Consider the following 13,570-nt stretch of genomic DNA (forward strand, 5'->3'; position numbering starts at 1 on the left):
TCTAGACAAATTGAATTCTAAATTGTATTTGCATCAAACGTTGAGGACTATAATTTCAAGTGGGCTTTTCTGATGAAGGACTGTTGTCGAGTGGCAACCGTGGCTTCTTCATCTTGACGTGTCGACAACAAACCTACACAGTGTCAGCCCAAAACTCCTACAAGACAGGCGTTGTCAGCAGCATTAATTAAATCTTCCTGCGTACAGTTGTTAGGGCACTCAGGGCACGACATCATGTGCACAGCTGGAAGAGATAGTGTCTCAGCCGGTGTACCGGAAAAGCTGTTGTATCCGAGTCTCCTAGGACCACTCGCGGTATCGAAGGGCAGGAATTCAACAGGATACTTCTGTAGGCTGATGATGAATGATGAATCTGAAACTTAACACATTAGAAGGCGTCCTAATCAAATTATATTATTACCTGCATGTAGGTCGTCGGGCACATTCCTAATGTGCCAAAACGTTATTCCACGAACCATGCAGAAGGTAAGGGGCACGTGAAAGCGAATCAAATTCAATGTAACCGTTTTCACAATATCGCATTTCTGGGTACGAATCCTAACTTTGTGATTGGGCTCCCACTCGATCGGGGATATCTCATGTCTTTGAATATGTTGCTTCCCAGAAACGTTCATGTTTGTTGTGTTTTCGAGAATTAACGTTTCAACTCAACCCATTTAGGTTCACCAGAGAAAATAATAACTTTACTCGTAATTCTATCTATGGATAATAAGCGAATAATTTACTCGGTTACTTTAACTGGAATGAATAAGCTCTAATTAGAAATATACTTGAGTTAACTTATTTAAAAGGAATAAGTAATACTCTTGTAATAAATCTAGTATAAGTAATGTACAGGTGTGTCTTCATGAACCTACCTACCTATAGGTAATAAAACAAAATCTATTAGAGTATTCGACTTTATTTAGACGTGACTGATATATCTATGCGAAGACAAAGAGTAACTTGGTTTTCTTACTATAAAATTTAATTATTCAAACAATTTAATAATAAAGACAAAAAAGTTTCAAGCTGGCTTCTAAAATTGATATTTCATGATCAAATTAATAACATCGAAAATAAGAATTTCGGGAATGTTTGGATCAGTCGGCAGTTTTTTCCGAATATTCGTTGAAGTCCAAGAAAGGTCCATGAAAAGGAAAATTGGAAAAGTTTCCTAGAAACATTTTGGAATTCCAAAAAAACTGAACGTCTTTTTATAGGTTGCTTTCTATAGGGGTATTTTTAATGACAGGGTGACAAGGACAAATGTTTTTGTATCTATTGATCGTGTAGGTACCTACCTACATAACATCCTACTTACGTGTAAAATTCCACTATGATGTGGTTCAACGTACGATAATTTACCAAATAAATGTGTTATATACAAATGGGTTTAGTAGTACCTAAGTGTTACATAGCAGCTATTTACACGGTCCTTGCTAGATATTGCGCTTTCCAAACTTGTCGTTTCAGACGCGCTAATGGAAGGTGGTTGGGGTACACGCCTTGAGTCCTACGCGCTGTGGGAAAACTTTGACCATTTCACTTTAGGGCTTAGACGTGAACTAATCTGATAAAGTTGAAATTGTTAACATAATTGCCTTCTTTATAACAAATTAAATAAACTAATCGTCATTATTTTATCGAGAAACTTAAGGTACTGGTTTGTTCTGTTAAGAATTAATGCAAAAATGCCATGAAAAAAATTGCAATAAGTCAAAACCTTTGCAAACATTCAGCTAACTTTTTAATTTTTTTTTGGACATTAAGGCTAAGTTGCTCCACCTAACATTGACCGTAACTATAACGATAATTATAATCGATGTTTTTTGTATGGAGTGGAGAGTCAGATTTTTGACGTTTGTCACAGTTAAAGTAAGATGGTGCAACCCAGCCTAAAACATCAAATAGTTGCCTATTTCGCCGGTAATGTTAAAAATATCATCCGCTCTGAGCAACGCTGAATCATTTCGTGAGTTTTTGTAGTAAATATGAGATATTTTCTGATTCAATATCCTCTAACGCGTCCGCTTCTAAACCTATCATTCTTCAAAAACCGACTTTGGATGTCCATTTTGTGAGTTTACGTAACAGATGAGACGGAATGATGTGAATGGGCCGGTGACCCTCGTCACGCACGAGTCGATAGCCGCGGGAGATTGCCGGACGCGGGCGGACACAGCCGGACGGGGGCGGACGCGCGATGATGGCTGGTAATGACTTACCATATTCCCCGTAAGGCCCAAAGCTTACCTCAATAATGGTAAGCTTAGCGGATTTTTATACAAAAGGCCGAGGGATCCGTGTGTTTTATAGGCCCGGATTCGGGACTAGCGAATGGAATAGTAGGCGATTAGGAAACTTTCCACTCCTTTCAGAATATTCTGTAATGTAAGAGAAGCGCATTTCTAGTGTTACTAGCTTTCCGCCCGCGGCTTCGCCCGCCTGGAATTTTATCTGACAGAAAAACTTTATAGCGCGCGTCCCTGTTTCAAAAACCTGGATAAAAACTATCCTATGTCCTTTCCCAGGACTCAAACTATCTCTATACCAAATTTCATCAAAATCGGTTCAGTGGTTTAGGCGTGAAAGAGAGACAGACAGACAGACATACAGTTACTTTCGCATTTATAATATTAGTATAGATGCAATACGCAAAAAAAGAATAAAGCCCTCTGGACACGTGGTCCGACTGCTTTGTCCGACTAATCGGACCACGTGAACTTTTTTTTCCTATTGGTTCGATTAATCGGACTACAAGGAATCGCAATTCCACTTCGTCCGACTAATCGGACTTGAAATAAATTAAGGGTGGTATGCAACAAAATCGATCATGGAAACTATTTCTCGTGACAATTTCATATTAACTACCAATGCGATGCTCTTTGGTCATAATAATAACAAGAGCTTCCTCGTGAACGCTTGGCATGGAAAGGTTCACTATTAAATAAATTTATAATAATAAATTTAAATTAATATTGATTTGAATAAATTAATACAAATATGTAAAGGTATAAATAATTTTAATTAAAGATTGTTTCATTCAATGTAAAACGACCTCCTTTTAGTTCAATTCAAAGTTCAACTGAATTGAACTTTCAGGAAAAAAAACCGAAAAGTCAACTTTCTTAACCCTAGAGTGCTTGCGCTATGAGCATTTTGCCGCCCTCGGCAAAAAAATCGAGTTATTTTCTACACGATGCGATTGTTAAACTCAAGCGTTTCAGTAGCTGCCTCCCTATACTTCACCTCCATGTATTAGAAATTAGAAGAAATTTAGTGCGCAGGTGACCGCAATAGAGAACGATTGTTGAACGTATGTCACGTTTTGCGGCAAATTGCTCACTGCGCGACTACTGACGTAAGTAAAATTTGTGTGTCTGGTTTTTAGTGTAGTTGGAAGATTATTAGTTTTCATTGCGTATAATGTTGTTTTGACATTAATGACGTCATAACATTGATAATTACTATTAGTGCTTAATTTATTTCATGTCGTTTTCGGTAAAATTCACGTAAAATACAAAAAATGAAAAAACAAGGAAGTGGTCGGATTTCTAAGAAGCTGGTGCACTAAAATTAGTGGAAAATGTATACTAAAGTTATGAAGAAAGTAAACATAGTCATTACAATACTGTTATAGAACAATCAACGGCAGAATCTGAAGATGATGTGCCAAGGGTGCAATAGTTGTGCAAATTTACTGTGCAACGCACATTAAATGTACATGTGACAGACCTGTTTTGTTGAAGCACATGTCATATGTAAGGAAAACCTTTAAGTGTGCTAATAAGTTTAATATTTGATGATGTATGTAGGTAAAAACAATAGTGTTTCTAAGATTTCTATAAATATTTCCTAACATTTCCAAAATATTTTTTTTTTCTTTAAATTTTAACCACAAATCTTTAATAAACGTTATTTTCTAATAGTGTATGCTTTATTGTATCATTTTTAACTGATTTTCATATTTTTAAACTGTTATTTGACACACAACCGGACTTTATGTTTGGGCGGCAAAATGCTCATACGCGAGCACTCACGTTTCACGGAAAAGCGCGACTACTCTAGGGTTAAGTAATCTTTCAAGGAAGTTGAAATAAACGGATTTTTTTTTTATAAACATTTCCTAAATGTTTATAAAAAAAATTTATTATGTTTTTTATAAACATTTCCTTAATGTAAGTGTCCAATATTTTTTAATATTAAAATTGACGGACAAAAAAAATTTTTTTAGGAAACTAGCCTAAAAAATCAATCAAAAATATTCAATAGATTTATTATAGTTGAATTTTTAGGAAAATATATTCCGTTTATTTCAAATTTCTAGAAAAATTATGAAAACTATGGATGTTTTTCCTGAAAGTTCAACTCAGTTAAACTTTGATTTGAACTAAAAGGAATAGGTCTGTTAAAGTTTTTCAATTAAGAAAATGCAATTACCTAAAAAGTGTTGAGTTAATGAAATAATAAATGTATCTTTCTTTCAAATAGGTTGCGCGGTTAAATGTCGGACCATGTAACCTTAAGAACAGAAAGTCTTGATAGTCCGACTCCTTAATCGAACCAACAGGAAAAAAAAGTTTACGTGGTCCGATTAGTCGGACAAAGCAGTCGGACCACGTGTCCAGAGGGGAATAAAGTTCCGTTCGGCTGTTTCCTTTATGTTCCAAGTCCAACACCACGTCTACCTCCATCCCATTCGGGCTTGACACGTGGTTTCCCGCTCGAATGCGCCTGCGAGGCACAATGTACCTATTTGTATGCGCCAGGCTGCGGCGAGCGGATTGCTCCCGGCTTGTTTATCAACAAAGGAGTACACGTGTTTCGTTACAAATGTATGCACTTTGTTGGGGATCGCTTAATCTTCACTAGCTTCTGACTGTTAGTTCACTCACCTAGTTAAACTTATAAGTTTTAATAAACGGATCTGCCATCAAAATATTTCCTTTAGATGGATTCAAAATGGTTTATAAACTTTATCTCAACATAAATATCCATTATCAGTACACGTGACAAAAAGGTCTATTCCAAATTCATTACAACAAACGACAATTGGTGTCCTTTGATCACCCATGTATAAGATGACCTGGGTGATGAAAGTGGACTCCAGTTAAGTTGTTATTATTATTTTAGTTTCCTTTGATCACCTTTATGTAAATCACACCAAGAAGAAAAAGACCTTGAGGAGTCTTTTAGGTTTAGGACCGGCACCAATTTATTAGCTCCAATAAAAAAAATCGGAATGGACATTTATTTCTCGTCGTAATTTCTCTGGCAAAATATTTATTATTTAAACTACTAAAAGGGTCCCATCACAAACGCTATTAATATTTAAAAAGATTACTAGATCACTTTTAGGCGTTACTTCAAATGGAGCGAAACTGCGAATAAGAGGCGTCTACAATCTACATTATTCAGAAACAAATTGTATCAAACCGAATATCAAAAGGGAAAAATGGAATTATTACATCCTCCTTGAGCTACCCGTTTGAGAATAAATTTGAATGTTTCCAGAATATTCTTTGATATTATATTATTTTGTTTAACGTTGCTTTTGTAAATGCAAAGCGGTAGGTATCATGAAATCCAATTTCCTTGATTCGGACTTTCTTTGCCTTGAATAAGTAAAAGGTAATTAAGGGAAATCTGATATTAAATGTATACTTTAAAGGAACATGGTACCCTCGCAATTCGTCCTTCCCGCGTTTCTTACGTTAATACACCATGTTCTTTTTCCGCGAATTCATTATTAATCTAATTGATCTTGTCAAGAACCCAGGAACCCAATTTTCGCTTAAATAACCCACTTAGGTTTTCCATTTAAGCGATTTCGATGTGGACGAATGAATCTCTTCTGCGTCGTTTTGGGTAGTAATTGGTCCCCTGAACGGGCCCTTTATAGCGAGTGCGAGTTGACCCTACCCTAGGCATTGCGGAGGCTTTAAACTACAGATGAATATCTCGAAATGAATAACTAAGAGACATGGCCTATTTTGAATCTGGTGGGAAAATAATCTGCCTTGTATGCATAAAAAGAAAATCACTAATCCTGAGGGAAGAGAGTTGAAAAGTAGTCTGGTTTGTATCAAATTAACTTTTGTGCAAATAATTGGGACTCAATGATATTCTTTTGTTATATTTTTTATTAAAATATTTAATTTAGTAAAATAATTTTACTTTAATGTATTGTGGTGTAAGACCGGTATTTTGTTTTTTTTTTTATGCAAGACAAGGCAGGTATTTGACCGCAATCACACCTGGTGTTAAGTAAGGTGCAGTCTAGGATGGTACTCTCGCCTTGAAAAGGCCCGGATTATAGTGTTCAGGAAATACAGCAGCAGGCAGCGAATTGCAGTCCCTAGCTATTCGCATTATAAAAGAGTCGTCGAAACGCTTTTTGTGCTAATAGAAAGAAATATACGAGTAAAAGTTTATTAGTTAATAAAAGAAACTAATATACCGACGTTCAGATCTTGCGTATCGACAACATTAATAATAATGATAAAATCTTTTTTTTTTTCAACGCGTACCTTACACCCTTTATTATTTTATTACTGGTAACGAACAAAAACAAAATGCCTATCTATATTTTTCATTAAAGTACCGTTACTTCCAAGAAATAAGTGTACCTGGAAATATGCTAAGTATTTGTTTATTCCCATGGCTGGCACTTTATTTTATCTTGACTACCGTCAAGAAGGTGGGCGTAACAAAAAATTGATTACTTTTATATCACTAGTATTTGCCCGTCACTTCGTCTGCGTAGATTTCAAAATTTTGTCGATATAGAATCTTCTACCGAGGCGAGGGAATGATTTCTGGGTGAAATCTAGGATCTCTTTTTTTAAGTTATTATTTACATACTCGTATTGAACAAAATCTATTCAGCCGTGATTCAGCCTTTCCAGCGTAATTATGTAACAAAAGTAACAACACAAATTTTAAGATCAGTAGATTTCATAGTAGTCGCAGAATTTTAATATTTTTAATTACTATCTATTTATCTATAAAAACAGTATCTCATAGTTTTCCTTTGTTACGTCTTGACTTAATTCATCTGTTGTGCTTTGCGTAAAATTATGACGATCACACAACTTGACCGATTTCTTAGTCTAATCATTTTGAATTAATGAGTATTTTTAAAAAATAATTCCTAAGTCTCAAAGGAGGTCTCAATATTTTTTCGTGGTATTTTACCTACTTCTCTGAAGTTATATTTTGACTTTTAATATTTGCCTTTTTTAATAAGTATTTCTTAATTATTAAAATAATAATTAATATTTTTACAAATTTCTTATGTTTTACCATATTTTTCATAAATATACAAACTATTATAAATAACAAGAAAGTTGACAAGTTGTGCCGCATATTGTTTTTTCTGATAAGAAGTGTTTTCATTAAATTGCATAATATAAAACTATTGATTTATACTTGACTTATGGTCCTATGTCCCCTAGATGGGGCAGAGGGCGTCCACAACAGTCCTCCATCGCGTTCGGTCTTGAGCTATGTGTTTGATCTCGCTCCAAGTCTTGCCGATCTTCTTCGCCTCGTCTGCCACAGTGCGCCGCCAAGTTTGCTTGGGGCGACCACGTTTGCGTTTTCCTTGGGGGTTCCAATCCAGAGCCTGCTTGGGGATGTGATCGGGATCCCTTCGGAGAGATTGATTTATACAAGAGCTTTTAATTACATATTACTTACGAGTACGTATACCTATTGCCTTTTGTATATTTACATAATAAAGTATAAGTGCGAATGATTCAGGTTGAAATAGTTATTTGATGCTACAATCTTCAAGGGCCGAAGCCGTCCGTCTGTCCGTCACGCGGCTCTTACGGAATCTTCTAAAAATGCGTATCGAACTCGCTATTCCTGGCGCTAGGCGACGCGCGGCCGAGTGAAAGATCGATTGCGATTGTTAAACAAATCGAGAGGTTAAAAGCTTATTCGTCGAATCGGAAAATAAACGGAGATTATTTTCAATCGCTGAACAAATGTTATCTTTGTTTTTGTTTGTGATTACGATCTAATGGCAACATGAAAGTGAGCGGCGTAGACGTGAAGTGTGAAGTCTGAATAAATCACAAATCTTTGTTATTATACATACGCATGACCCATATAGGTTGGAGCGTAAGTGTGAGTATTTTGTTTATAAATAGCGGGGTCCGACATTGGCCTATTGTGTGGGATTTGTAAATGTAACTGAAATAGGAACATTTACCTAAGCTAGCTGAACTTAGATCGAATTATCCTACAAGTAGGTATGTGATTCTTACTGCATTTAAAGTTTTTCCACTCATACTAAGTATTAAAATACACCCATAACACAAGCATATAAGTTGCTTACTTTGGGGTTAGCTGGCACTGTGTGAAATTGTCCAAATTCAAATTCAAATTTATTTATTCATTGCATCATGTAGTACATTGGATGTTAAATTGTAGTGTCTTAGAGCTAAACATGTACCCTGCTGGGCATTGCAAAGTCAATAGTAGGCATTATTTACATAATACTACAAACATGCAGTAAGGTTTCAAACATTTATTTTTACAAATATTTATTATTATTTATTAACACGTAATGTGTAACATTATAATATGTGACACAAGCCACATATCACTCCACCGGGCATATTATATGTATAGTTGCACTATAATACCGTAATAGTAAATTACAACATTGTATCTGATCAAATCTTATCTAATTACGAGTAAGTATGTTCCTAGATTGCTGTAACAATCAAGCCGTAATATCATCACGTCAAGAATATTATCTATTTATTATGGTCCATGTAATCCGGGATCTATTTCCACGCCGGTGAGCCGGAGGATGTCGATCTTGTTGATCGCGCTAATATCGATCTAATTACGATGCGATCGGGTGCCGATAGCGATCGTTCCTGACGAATATTCAAAGGAACATTATTTTCAAATTGTTAGTTTACAGTATAAAATCGAGCTCACATTTTTTACATCTTATTAAGGTTTGGCAACATTTCACAGATGATTATATTAACTATTAAATTATTTAGATTATTATTATATTTAGTTGGCAAATCGATTAATACATAAGTATAACCTACTTGAACTTTTTTTCTTTTTGATAACTAATTATGTCCCTATAAAAGTCCTTGACTTGGTAAATGAGAAATTTTGAACTATTTATTTGTAATGAACAGTAGTTAGTACCACCGAGTGAAACGAAATAAATACTAGTACACGCTATTTAAAATTCAGTTAACAACTCTTGTTTGATGAAGATACATAGTTACTAGTTTGCGCTTAGGGAGTAAAATTTTTGCATATCAAACGTTAACAAGTTAACATGAAAACGTAAAAGTCTAGCAAATACTAAATGGTGATTATATTTCAAACAAACAAAAGCGAAAAGATTTTTAGTAAAAACAATTGGTTTTGTGGATAAATTAAATTCAAAACAAATAATCGAACTTGGCATGATCATCATCTGGAAGAAGTTGGATTTTTGCCATGGAGGCAAGTCAATTACAAACCTTTTAATAGTCACACAGCGAAAAGAAAACTAGGCGACTCAATCTACTATATAAAAATAAGTCGGGTTTTCCTCCCTGACGCTATAACTCCAGAACGCACGAACCGATTTCCACGGTTTTGCATTCGTTGGAAAGGTCTCGGGCTCCGTGAGGTTTATAGCAAAGAAAATTCGGGAAAAGGGGGTAAAACGGGATACATGCGTACGAAGTCGCGGGCGGCCGCTAGTTACTTATAAACTTCAGTTAGTATTTACTAAAAAAATAAAACGGTAAAATACACATTGAGCAAGAGGAAAAAGCAATTTTGTGTCATCAATGGCTCGTAGGCGTCGTAGGCGGCTACGGACTACGCGCTACGACCACGCGCTACGGGCTACGGGCCCGCTACAGTCAGTCTCGCGCTGGTCGCCGCTCTGGTCGGACGTCTGTCGCCACCTACCGCGGAAACTTCGGACGCGCGCGAAACTTTGTGTCGAACACTCGTATGGTTTTCGTTTTGTTTGTGTTGTGCGCTGTGAGGTGATCGGCTGGAATGTGAGTATGCTGATTTTTTGTCGTTAACTTTTCGATGAGTTTGTTTGTTGTTTTTGCGGATCTTTTTACCAAGAAAGTTTTTGGAGGAATCTTGCTTACTTTTTTTTCTTGTTTTTTGAATATTAATTTGTAGGGTAGACACAAAATTAAGGACATGTTTTGCTTACTTATTTAGTGACTTCAAAATTGGTGAGGTCAGAATTTATAACCCTTTACCGGCGTTTATTAAATGTCTAACGGAAATTATTCTGTAACGAAGTAGCTATACTACCGCCTATATGTAAATGCAGTTTAAACATACAATTAAGCCGCGTGGAGTGGTGATAAGCGTTATCGCCGTGATTAGGCGCACCGCTCGCCAATATTAGTTTTAGCTCTAAATATTAGTTTTAGCTCTAGTGTTTGTTTTAATAGTTGATTGCGCACGAGACAATTGCAAAATTATGCGAATCTAGATTTATCTCCGGAACAGATAAAGTTACAACAAGTCAAAGTTAATAATTGCGTGAAATATTAGGGAAATAATACCCTACCTACCCGAAAAATTAATATATTAAAAATTGTATTGGAAAAGTTAAAAAACATGACAATATTTTCACAATTAACTTTCTCGAGCTACACAGGATTCAGGGTTGTAAACTTCATTATAAAACAACTTTTTATAACCGAGTAATTTTATAAAATCGAAGATACTTATTTACCGGCCTAAATAAGTATCTTCGATTTTATAAATAAGTAATATAGTAAAATCCTTTAAAAGTACCAGACTTATAAATAAATTAGGTAGGTACTTTGAACATAAGTAAAATATTTTAGCCTGCTATGAACAATAATTACTAAAACTATTTATGTGCTAAAATAACAAAAATGGTAAAGTAATCCGAATCACTAATAGCAAAATAAGCATAATACTTATCCTCAAAGTTGCCAAAAGTGTTCAAAATGGCAGAGAAGTCACATTCGTCGGCTACCCGCAGACATACTTATTCGAGCCAGTAATAACTGTTCCGCGGAAGTACGACTGACGGCACGACAAGCTACTAACTATCTTATGTAGGCTGTAATACGTGCTATTTTGCATCATAGATATACATATACGTGCTAGCGACTGTACCCGACCAATTGCAGAAAGATCAGCAAAATAATAAAAAGAAACGCGTGTATCTTTTATCGGCTTCGTGGAAATCACGTGTAGGTTCTTTCGATTGTCGATAAAAACTTGGTGGAACATTTATTGTACCTTCTAGGCACTGATTTTAGGAAAATGTTTGTACTCGTATTTAGGTTACGTGGTAACAAGATTTATTGTATGGTCCATATGTTCGTTTAAGTATACCTACATTACCTGCCTTTTTATAGTTTTGAATCTTGATTTTCTGCCAAATACTTGAAAAAGTTCCTTCTTGAAACTGGTGACTGAAAACGGTCATACCACGAAAACTCTCCTGTACAAAATTCCACTAAATGAAATTAGTTATCGAATAGTTTTGAAATTCTAATGTTAATATAAAGTTTATGTAAAGATAAACATGTTCAAATATCATTGCATCTCTGTCAACTTTTGAAGATGAAAATACAATGATGTTTTTAAGATATCCCGCTGACTAAAAGTCTGTAATCTTCGGAAAGTTAATGGCTCTATACGTTGGATCAAATATTAAATTAAATACTGTTTTTTAAATCTGATAATATGAATTCCTGCACCTCTTTTTACTTAGTGTGTGATAAAAAGTTATTTAATTCTACACACTTCACAGCATAGTTTGTTGGAATCCTGTTTTAAGTAGAAAAAGTTTTGTAAATCGGCCAAAAAACTTAAGTGCTGGGTTGCACCATCTTACTTTAACTTTGAAAAACGTCAAAAATCTGTCAAAATCCATACAAAAAGCACCGGTTATCGTCAAAGTAACGGTCAAAGTTAGGTGGTGCAACTCAGCATGTGTGTAAGACTTTATTTCTAAGATTTTACCATAGTAACTATCCAATCCATGGATGTGTTTCAATGACACGCAACAACTACCCCAAATATGTGCGATCACATTCACAGCAGATCAAAGTTGGTTACAGAAAAAAAATTCCACGTCTGCCTCCGCGGGGGTGTCGTTCATACGTCAACATGTGTGTCAACAGATCGGGCGACCCGTCGGCCGTCTAATTGACGTGTTGACCGAGCGCGCTGTTATCTGCCCCAGTCCCAAACGCCGCAACTAGGGCGCCGGCCGGCCGGCTCCAAGACACTTCTGTGGGCTCACGCACACAGATGTGATGCTGGAAAAATGATACGTCATGTCACTAGTGATTGGGAGCGTTGAGAAAAATGTTGCGCTAACTTAAGTAGGATACAACATTTATTTTTTCTAATCCTAAGTTCGGCCTTACTTTATTTAATACTAGCTTTCCGCCCGCGGCTTCGCGCGCGTGGACTACATTATCTACATATTTTACGGAACCCTATTTTTTTTCCAAAATAAAATTTGACCTATGTTACTCGTGGATAATGTAGCTTTCGAATGGTGAAAGAATTTTTAAAAACGGTCCAGTAGTTTTTGAGCCTATTCTTTACAACCAAACAAACAAACAAAGTTTTCCTCTTTATAATAATAAATAAATAATAAATAAATAAATAAATAAATTTCCTTGGACATTTTACACTACGCTTCTAGTCCCAAACTAAGCAAAGCTTGTACTATGGGTACTAGACAACGGATATAATATTAGTGTAGATACCGCATCACTGCTTCAGTCAAAGTAATCCAGATTGTGCATTTATTCTCATAAAGACCAATTAAGTATGCCACTTACATGAGAACTCAGTAAAAAATAAAAATATACCCATCACTTACTCATAGACCCAGATTTAGGAGCGAATAGGATAGCACATTGTCAAATACCTAGGTATTTGCGACTATGTGCCCCGTTGGCCACTTCTTTAATACATTGAACGAACAAATCAATATTTTTAATGTCCGAGGGTATCTTGTTAAAAACGTGCTCCTTCACTTGTTATTGTGGTCTGGCCATACCTTGTTCAGGTCTTAGGCAAGCAAAACAATATAGCTCGCGCGTCGAGTGCAGGGAATATAGGGATACCGAATCCCTACGTCAAAATTAACAAGTATTTATCAATTATTTTGCGGTGCAAAAACTATATATTACTGCTAACTAATATATATTATCACCTTATACATGAATATTATATTCATGCAGCGTTGTGATCCTTTTCATTGGAGCTAATGTGCTACATATTGCGTGTACATAACTGATCACATTCGCGTCTGTATGCGTAACCAAATCCCCGCGTTCCTCGGGATGAGCCTGTTTGATTCAGGGCTCATCTCCGCTCGCAAACAATTTCGCAAACAAATTACTCGTAGGAAGACCTTTCGTTTGGTCATATCATATTCAATATTATATATTTTCAAGCGCCATTTTACTCAGAGGTTCTTATGTCCTAGGCGACATACGAAGACTAACTAATAGCACAAATTGTGCGAAAAGAAATCTGATTCTTTGCCTATATCTGG

At 35.8% G+C, this 13,570-nt stretch overlaps 1 protein-coding gene across 1 annotated transcript in view; it reads left to right on the plus strand.

The window, feature by feature from the left end:
- The first annotated feature begins 9,922 nt into the window (after positions 1-9,922).
- Positions 9,923-13,570, plus strand: part of LOC135072073 (somatostatin receptor type 2-like) — a 144,573-nt gene continuing 140,925 nt past the window's right edge. Inside the window, exon 1 of the mRNA XM_063966018.1 lies at positions 9,923-10,046. The gene's annotated coding sequence lies outside the window, so the exon portion shown is untranslated. The remainder of the gene's footprint in view (positions 10,047-13,570) is intronic.

Source organism: Ostrinia nubilalis, chromosome 5 (genome assembly GCF_963855985.1).
Source record: "Ostrinia nubilalis chromosome 5, ilOstNubi1.1, whole genome shotgun sequence".
In the NCBI taxonomy this organism is placed as follows: domain Eukaryota; kingdom Metazoa; phylum Arthropoda; class Insecta; order Lepidoptera; family Crambidae; genus Ostrinia; species Ostrinia nubilalis.